Raw genomic sequence first — 8,784 nt, 5'->3', positions numbered from 1 at the left:
CCTCCCCTCGGGCTCGGTATAAAGGAGGCTGGCTCCGCCTCCCCTCGGGCTCGGTATAAAGGAGGCTGGCTCCACCTCCCCTCGGGCTCGGTATAAAGGAGGCTGGCTCCGCCTCCCCTCGGGCTCGGTATAAAGGATGCTGGCTCCGCCTCCCCTCGGGCTCGGTATAAAGGTGGCTGGCTCCGCCTCCCCTCGGACTCGGTATAACGGTGGTTGGCTCCACCTCCCCTCGGGCTCGGTATAAAGGTGGCTGGCTCCGCCTCCCCTCGGACTCGGTATAACGGTGGCTGGCTCCGCCTCCCCTCGGGCTCGGTATAACGGTGGTTGGCTCCACCTCCCCTCGGGCTCGGTATAAAGGAGGCTGGCTCCGCCTCCCCTCGGGCTCGGTATAAAGGTGGCTGGCTCCGCCTCCACTCGGGCTTGGTATAAAGGAGGCTGGTTCCGCCTCCCCTCGGGCTCGGTATAAAGGAGGCTGGCTCCGCCTCCCCTCGGGCTCGGGATATAGTTGGCTGGGTCCGCCTCCACTCGGGCTCGGTATAACGGTGGCTGGCTCCGCCTCCCCTTGGGCTCAGTATAAAGGTAGCTGGCTCCGCCTCCTCTCGGGCTCGGTATAACGGTGGCTGGTCTCTGCCACTGCCTCAGTTCGGGATCAGAGGCCAGGAGGCTTTCTGTTTAGTTTATTAAAGCCTCAGTTACGTTCACTACTCGTCTTGTGTTGATTGATGGCACTTCAGGGGATGATATAAAGGAACTATTGAAGTTATTGGGCGGGATTTACCGACCATCCGCCTCATGTTTTTCAGCAGGGGAGGCATGTCGTTGTTGTCGACAGGAAACCCATGCGTCGGCGTGGGTCCAGAATTTCCTGCGTGAACAGCCAGAAAATCCCACCCAGTATATCTGTTTCTCCACAAAATAGAACAACAGAGTCTAAGAAATAAAAATGTTGCTCTTGGCCAAATGCAGGTCATTTTCCAGTGATGTGGCCCTGCTGGTTACCATCCCCTTCTTACAATGTGTTGATGGGCTGAAATGCAGGGCCTTCTTCGCAGTGACTATTTATTGACTATAATTTTGTGACACTTCTTGGCACAAAACACAAATTCCACGTCTGTCGCTTCATTCTCAATCTGCATCACTGGTGAGGCTGCAGAGCCGACTTACAAAGGTGTAAGCAGAAATGTATGGGCGGACATGTCAGGAAAGGACTGAGAGGCTCTATCACCTTCTTTCCTGAATGAACAGGGGTGAGGAGTGCACTAATAGAGTGCTTTAAAATTGGAAAAGGGTTTGGTGGAATGGATACAGAGGGCGGGACTTTGCAGCAGAGGAAGCGATTCGCCTTTTGTCGGCTGTGGTCCTGCCACGATCGATGGGGTTTCCCTGCTGTCTGCAACGCAGCTGCGAAGGGGTTTGTCATCGGCGAGACTGGAAGAACCCGCCGACGGGAATGGCCAGAAGAGAGAGAGCTTCCTCTAGTAATGAAGAGCATAATTAGAGTCCGTCAATGTAGAATAGTCACTAAGATAGCCAATTGGGAATTCAGGAGGAACCTATTTCCGCAGATTGGTGAGACTGTGGAATTCACCAGCACACTGAGTGGTTGAAGTGAATCGTAGATACATTTAAGGGCAAACGAGACAAGCATATCAAGGCGAAGGGAATGGAGGGTTGCGATGATAGATTTAAATGGCGGAAGATAGGAGGAGGCTTAAGTGGACCATTAATACCAGCCTGGTCAGGCTGGGCTGAGCATCGTGTTTCTGAGTTGTATCGCAAGTGATTTTGTCATTTTAGCCCATGCAGACACAGAATGATCTGTCCTCTAATGTTCGTCATTTAACCAAAGTTACCTTTCTCTCCCTTCAGCTAACTGCGCAAATATGCCACGTGATATTGTACTGTGAATCAGAAAAGCACGACGGCCCCTCGATCCTATTCCATCATTTGGTATTATCATGGCTGATCTGCCTGTGCTCTCATGTCTACTTTCCTGTCGGCCTCCAATCATCTTTTCCTGTCCAGTAGATTTTGATTAAATAACTCAACCTGAAAAATATACAATAGCATCGCCTCCACTGCTCACTGGGGAAGATAATTCTGTGAGAAAAAAAAATGGTCTTATTTTTAAACTATACCTCCCAGTTGATGTCTCAAACATCATCTCAGCATCCACTCAATCAATACTCATCGGAATCTGAACATGTTTCAATATAAACACTGTAGCGCACAAAGACTCACGAGAGACGAATAGAGATGAAGTCGATGAGGCTTTATTAAGCGTGACTTGTTCCCTGCAGTTCAGCAACAGACTGGCCTGCGGGGAGAACTCCTGGTTCTTATACTCCGCCTTCAGGGCGGAGCTAGAGGTCAACAGCCAACCAGGACCCGGGATCTGTCAGCCAATGACATCACGGCTTCACAGTCCCACATGACCCCTAATGCATACTACCACAAACACCTTTCATTTTCTCATTTGTTACAGACTTGTAAAAGCCTAATGACGACTAGGCTTTGGTAAGTGCATCTTTTCAGAGTTTATGTTAAAGGTTAACCTTTAGATTTCATCAACAAGACAAGCCATTGGTTGATAACAACAGTAGCAACTTGCGTTCATGTAGCACCTTGACTATAAGAGAAAATCCCAAGGTGCCTTGCAGGAACAATGATCATGCAATATCGGAGGGAGCCCTCTGCTGTCCAAACTCATTCTCTCCTCTGTGTGACTTTATTCTCCCACCCACTGCTTTTCCTGATTATATATTAATGACCTCAACTTGTGTACAGGGCAGTTTTCAAAACGTGGAGGTAGCACAAAATATGAAAGTATTGTGAAATGAGAAACCTCTCAAGAATTCTCAGACAAAATGGTGGAATGGACGGATGTGGAGAATCTGACATTCAGAGCACAGAAGTGGTATTTTGGTAGGTGGAATCAGGACTTGCAATATAAAAGAGACGGTTCAAAAGGGAGTGCAGGAACAGAGGGTATATAGAACATAGAACATGACAGCGCAGTACAGGCCCTTCAGCCCTCGATGTTGCGCCGACCTGTGAAACCACTCTAAGGCCCATCTACACTCTTCCCTTATCGTCCATATGTCTATCCAATGACCATTTGAATGTCCTTAGTGTTGGCGAGTCCACTACTGTTGCAGGCAGGGCATTCCATGCCCTTAATACTCTCCGAGTAAAGAACCTAACTCTGACATCTGTCTTATATCTATCTCCCCTAAATTTAAAGGTACGGCCCCTCGTGCTAGACATCACCATCCGAGGAAAAATGCTCTCACTGTCCACCCTATCTAATCCTCTGATCATCTTGTGTGCCTCAATTAAGTCACCTCTTAACCTTCTTCTCGCTAACGAAAACAGCCTCAAGTCCCTCAGCCTTCCCTCATAAGATCTTCCCTCCATACCCGGCAACATTCTGGTAAATCTCCTCTGCACCCTTTCCAATGCTTCCACATCCTTCCTATAATGCGGCGACCAGAATTGGACGCAATACTCCAAATGCGGCCGCACCAGAGTTTTGTACAGCTGCAACATGACCTCATGGCTCCGAAACTCAATCCCTCTACCAATAAAAGCTATGGTGGGCGGCATGGTGGCACGGTGGTTAGCACTGCTGCCTCACAGCTCCAAGGTCCCAAGTTCGTTTCCAACTTCGGGTGACTGTCTCTGTGGAGTTTGCACTTTCTCCCAGTGTCTGCGTGGGTTTCCTCCGGGTGCTCCGGTTTGCCCCCCCTGTCCAAACAAGTGTAGGTTAGGTGAATTGGCCATGCTAAATTGCCCCTTAGTGTCCAAAAGGTTAGGTGGGGCTATGGGGATAGGATGTAGGTTTAAGTAGGGTGCAGCTGGAAATACATTCTGCGCAAATACTGTCCCCAAACACTGGAAATGTTCCCGGCTTCCCACTGTAAGGGTCCTTCCTGTTTATGTCCCTATTATTTTCCTTTATTTCCCCTGTCTTTTATTTTGCTGTTAGGCTTTTGATGGACATCTCACTTTAAGCCAGGATGCTGTAAGAAGTCTGTAACCTTAATTCAAAGAGCAGAATCTGGAAGGCTGTGCTAGTTTAAACTGGCGATTGCAGGATGGCTGGCACCAGTGAGGACTCGGTTTGATTGATTGGCTGTGGGACAATGAATTGGCCCAAAGGGCTGTGCTCAGTCCTGTAATAGGTGAGCACAGTACAAAGTCTTACAACACCAGGTTAAAGTCCAACAGGTTTGTTTCGATGTCACTAGCTTTCGGAGCGCTGCTCCTTCCTCAGGTGAATGAAGAGGTCTGTTCCAGAAACACATATATAGACAAATTCAAAGATGCCAAACAATGCTTGGAATGCGAGCATTAGCAGGTGATTAAATCTTTACAGATCCAGAGATGGGGTAACCCCAGGTTAAAGAGGTGTGAATTGTACCAAGCCAGGACAGTTGGTAGCATTTCGCAGGCCAGATGGTGGGGGATGAATGTAATGTGACATGAATCCCAGGTCCCGGTTGAGGCCGCACTCATGTGTGCGGAACTTGGCTATAAGTTTCTGCTCGGCGATTCTGCGTTGTCTCGCGTCCTGAAGGCCGCCTTGGAGAACGCTTACCCGGAGATCAGAGGCTGAATGCCCTTGACTGCTGAAGTGTTCCCCGACTGGAAGGGAACATTCCTGCCTGGTGATTGTTGCGCGATGTCCGTTCATTCGTTGTCGCAGCGTCTGCATGGTCTCGCCAATGTACCATGCTTCGGGACATCCTTTCCTGCAGCGTATGAGGTAGATAACATTGGCCAAGTCGCACGAGTATGTACCGCGTACCTGGTGGGTGGTGTTCTCACGTGTAATAGTGGTATCCATGTCGATGATCTGGCACGTCTTGCAGAGATTGCCATGGCAGGGTTGTGTGGTGTCGTGATCACTGTTCTGAAGACTGGGTAGTTTGTTGCAAACACTGGTTTGTTTGAGGTTGTTTGAAGGCAAGTAGTGGGGGTGTGGGGATGACCTTGGCAAGATGTTCATCGTCATCAATGACGTGTTGAAGGCTGTGAAGAAGATGACGTAGTTTCTCCGCTCCGGGGAAGTGGTGATGGTGGTAAGTGGTAATAGGTGGTGATGGGATCTGAACCCACTGACATGTTTTTCAGAGTCCAAGGCTTTAGTTTGTTTTGTGAGGGCCACAAAGAATCTAGCACGAGTTTGTAGAGTTGAAATAAATATTTATTTACAATTACATACACACTACAGCCGCAATCCTCTACCACTGCTTTCTCCACTGGCTGGTTTCACACTGTAAGAAGTTTTACAACACCAGGTTAAAGTCCAATAGGTTTGTTTCAAACACTAGCATTCGGAGCACTGCTCCGTCCTCAGGTGAGCTCTGCTCCTTCACCTGAGGCCTTTCACTGCTCCTTAGCAGCTCTCCGAAAGCCAGTGTTTGACACAAACCTGTTGGACTTTAACCTGGTGTTGTAAGACTTCTTACTGTGCTCACCCCAGTCCAACGCCGGCATCTCCACATCATGGTTTCACACTGGCAAGCTCTATTTATGCAGGTGACTCTGCTAATGATTTCTCCGCCCTCCTCATTGGGGGAGCTCACACTCACCAAGAATTGTGGGATTGCCAATAGTCCCCAGCCAATAATAATCAGGCAGGTTACAACGGTGTGGTTTCAGTTTTGATTCTGGCATCAAAAAGTAGACAAGGACACTCACTCATTCGCCAGAAAGGCCAAGTTTCTGAACTGGCTTGTCTGAATCTATACACAGGCAAACAGCAGAACCACCAACTGTCTCTCCTGAAATGCAAAGGCAGAATCGACCAATTCTCTGGAAAGATAGAGGCTTGAATGCGAACCTCGAGTTGAAGGCCCAGCTAGATACGAAATAAGGTGTCTTTCCAGAAAGCCTGCTGCCAATGAGTATTGCATTTTCTAAACTACAGGGACCTGAATGAATTACTCTACAAAGAAGACCATTACCGACTGCAAACCGAAGATTCTAATCTGCAATCTGGCTGTGAAGGAAGTGTTTTGACTTTCATCCTTATTATTTTCCCCTTCTTTCCCCCACTGTGTTTGTCTGCTTTGTGGGTGTGGGTAGAAGGAGGGAGCAGCGGAAGTGGGAGTCAGGAGTTAAATGATAGTTAACCAGTTGAACTTATTGCACATTTCATGTTATAAACAAACAGTAATTGTGTTTACATTTACAAACCTGGTGAGTGTGATTATTGGGCAGCCAAGGGCTAAAGACTTTGTGTATTTTTATTAGAATTATTGGTTAATTCACTTGTTTTGTGACTCCAGGGCGCGAGGGGCTAGAATTGACCGTGCACTTGCCCAGGTTGTCATAATACCACATAGAGCAAGAGGAGCATTTCATGGCATTGAGCTTTCCTGCCTGACTTACCCATTTGAATCAAATCCTTTGGAAGAAACTTCATACAAATAATATTGATTACTCTGGGGCCCTCCTTCCTTGTTGTTACAGAATATAGCCCTTACAAACGATGAACCGTAAAATAAGACCTTAAAAACCCGTTCGCGATAAAAATAGTAAATTCTTACCTGACTGTATTCACCCGATCAGCTCTCGAACTTCCAGGTCCCACTAAATAAGGTTGGCTCTCCTCTTTCTGAGGAAAGGAAGGAAAGGAAAAGAGGAGCTCGCTCCCTCCTCACCGAACTCTATCAGTCACCAAACTCCAATTTAAGCATTCTAGTGCAGTCCAATGAAGTGAAACAAAAACATATAAACATTCAGGCACTTTTGTTTAACATGAAGCTAAGCTAAAGTTTTAACCCTTCCTTAGCTCACAAGTAGAGAAACACAAATTAAGCTGAAACTTATATCTTATTTCTAATATCCACCATACAAATATAAATTGTTTAAACCGGCTCTATTTCCTATCAATTATATACAGAGTAAAACTCCCTCTACACTGTCCCTATTGCAGGAAAAGTGAGGCACACTTCAGATACATTGTAATACACCGCCATCTAGTGGTACAAGTGATATATCACCTCCACTTTGTTGACTGATATTAACAATGTCAGCTGTACGAAGAAAGATAGTAGAAATACATCATTTGGCCTTTAAAAACTGCTCCGGCTTTCAAAAAGATTGTGGTATAACGTCCATCTCACGGTAGCACAGTGGTTAGCACTGTGGCTTCACAGCGCCAGGGTCCCAGGTTCAAGTCCCAGCTGGGTCAACGTCTGTGCGGAGTCTGCACGTTCTCCCCGTGTCTGCGTGGGTTTCCTCCGGGTGCTCCGGTTTCCTCCCACAAGTCCCGAAAGACGTGCTTTTAGGTGAATTGGACATTCTGAATTCTCCCTCTGTGTACCCGAACAGGAGCTGGAATGTGGCGACTAGGGGATTTTCACAGTAACTTCATTGCAATGTAAGCCTACTTGTGACAATAAAGATTATTGTTATATATTATATCTCAACTCTACCTTCCCATCCTCTTCCCATAATTCCCCCAAGTGTCCAAAAATCCATTGCCCTCTATCATGAATAAACTCATCTACAACCCTTCGAGTGAAGAATTTATCCTTATCTAAGTCCCAAATGGATAACCACTTATCCTGAAATGCTAACCCCCACATTCTAGATTCCCCAGCCAGAGGAAACATTTTCTCCGTATCAGCCCAGTCATATCCCCAAATAATTTTATATGTTTAAATGAGATCCCTTCTCAATCTTCTGAACACTATGGAAAATAGGCCTAGTCTACTTAATTTCTGATCATAGAACAATCCTCTCACCCCGGGACTCAGTTCGGTGCACGTCCTTGTGGTAGTCACCACTGATGTATATATTGTTGAGAGAGGTGCTTTGCGGTAAGGCCCTGTACTACAGGTAGGGGGGTAGATCCCTGCCAGCTGGCTCCGCCCAGTAGGCGGAGTATAAATATGTGTGCTCCTCGTACAGCAGCCATTTCGCCAGCTGCTGTAGGAGGCCACACATCTTAGTGTAATAAAGCCTCGATTGCATCCAACTCTCGTCTTTGTGTGATTGATCGTGCAGCAGTCCTCTTCTAAGGCAAGTATAAATTTCCTTAGGTAAAGAAACCTTCAGACAGCCTTTAGGAGCATGATGGGATTTCACATTCTGTTGGAACAGTACGATTGGGAAATCTCCCCAGATGGAGGAGGTTTTCCTCGTAACAGATTGTACCGTGGACGAACTGCAAGCATGCAGCGCATGGTGCAACTTTGTAAATAAAGTTATTCTGTTTGACAGAATCATAGAATCCCTGCTGTGCAGAAGGAGGCCTTTCGACCTCCCTGCCAAATCCGGCCAAAATGGCACTTGGAACCTTTGGTTGAATCGCACCCAAAACTTAATCCCAGAACAGCCAAGGTTACATTGCTGTTTCGGAATTCTTGCCTTGGGCAATATTTCTCCCTGTGGCAATATTCCCCAAAATGAATAAAGTGGGAACGGTTCTCTGTTACGGTTCTTTGATAATGTAAAGTGCTCCATTTGTTTCATAGTGAAACATTGACAATACTTATACAGATTGGTTAAAGTAAAGAAGAGATATTAAAAGTGAAAATTCACGTTAACTCCCCTCTGATGTGCTTTTAGCCTTTCCAGTCTGGGTCAGTGGTATGTTTAATCCATTAGTCCTTTTTCCAGTCTAGGCCAGTGGTATGTTTAATCCTTTGGTCCTTTTCCCAGCTGCCTGCATAACTTGGCTTGAATCCCTCCCTTCCAGATTTTGCTGTGCACCTCAGAGCATTCGTAAAAGCGCATGGTGTCTTTTCTCCAGTCCGTTCGTCTGGT

The sequence above is a fragment of the Scyliorhinus torazame genome, chromosome 31, assembly GCF_047496885.1.
Source record: "Scyliorhinus torazame isolate Kashiwa2021f chromosome 31, sScyTor2.1, whole genome shotgun sequence".
NCBI classification, from domain to species: Eukaryota; Metazoa; Chordata; class Chondrichthyes; order Carcharhiniformes; family Scyliorhinidae; genus Scyliorhinus; species Scyliorhinus torazame.
Note: the sequence above shows the minus strand (reverse complement) of the source record.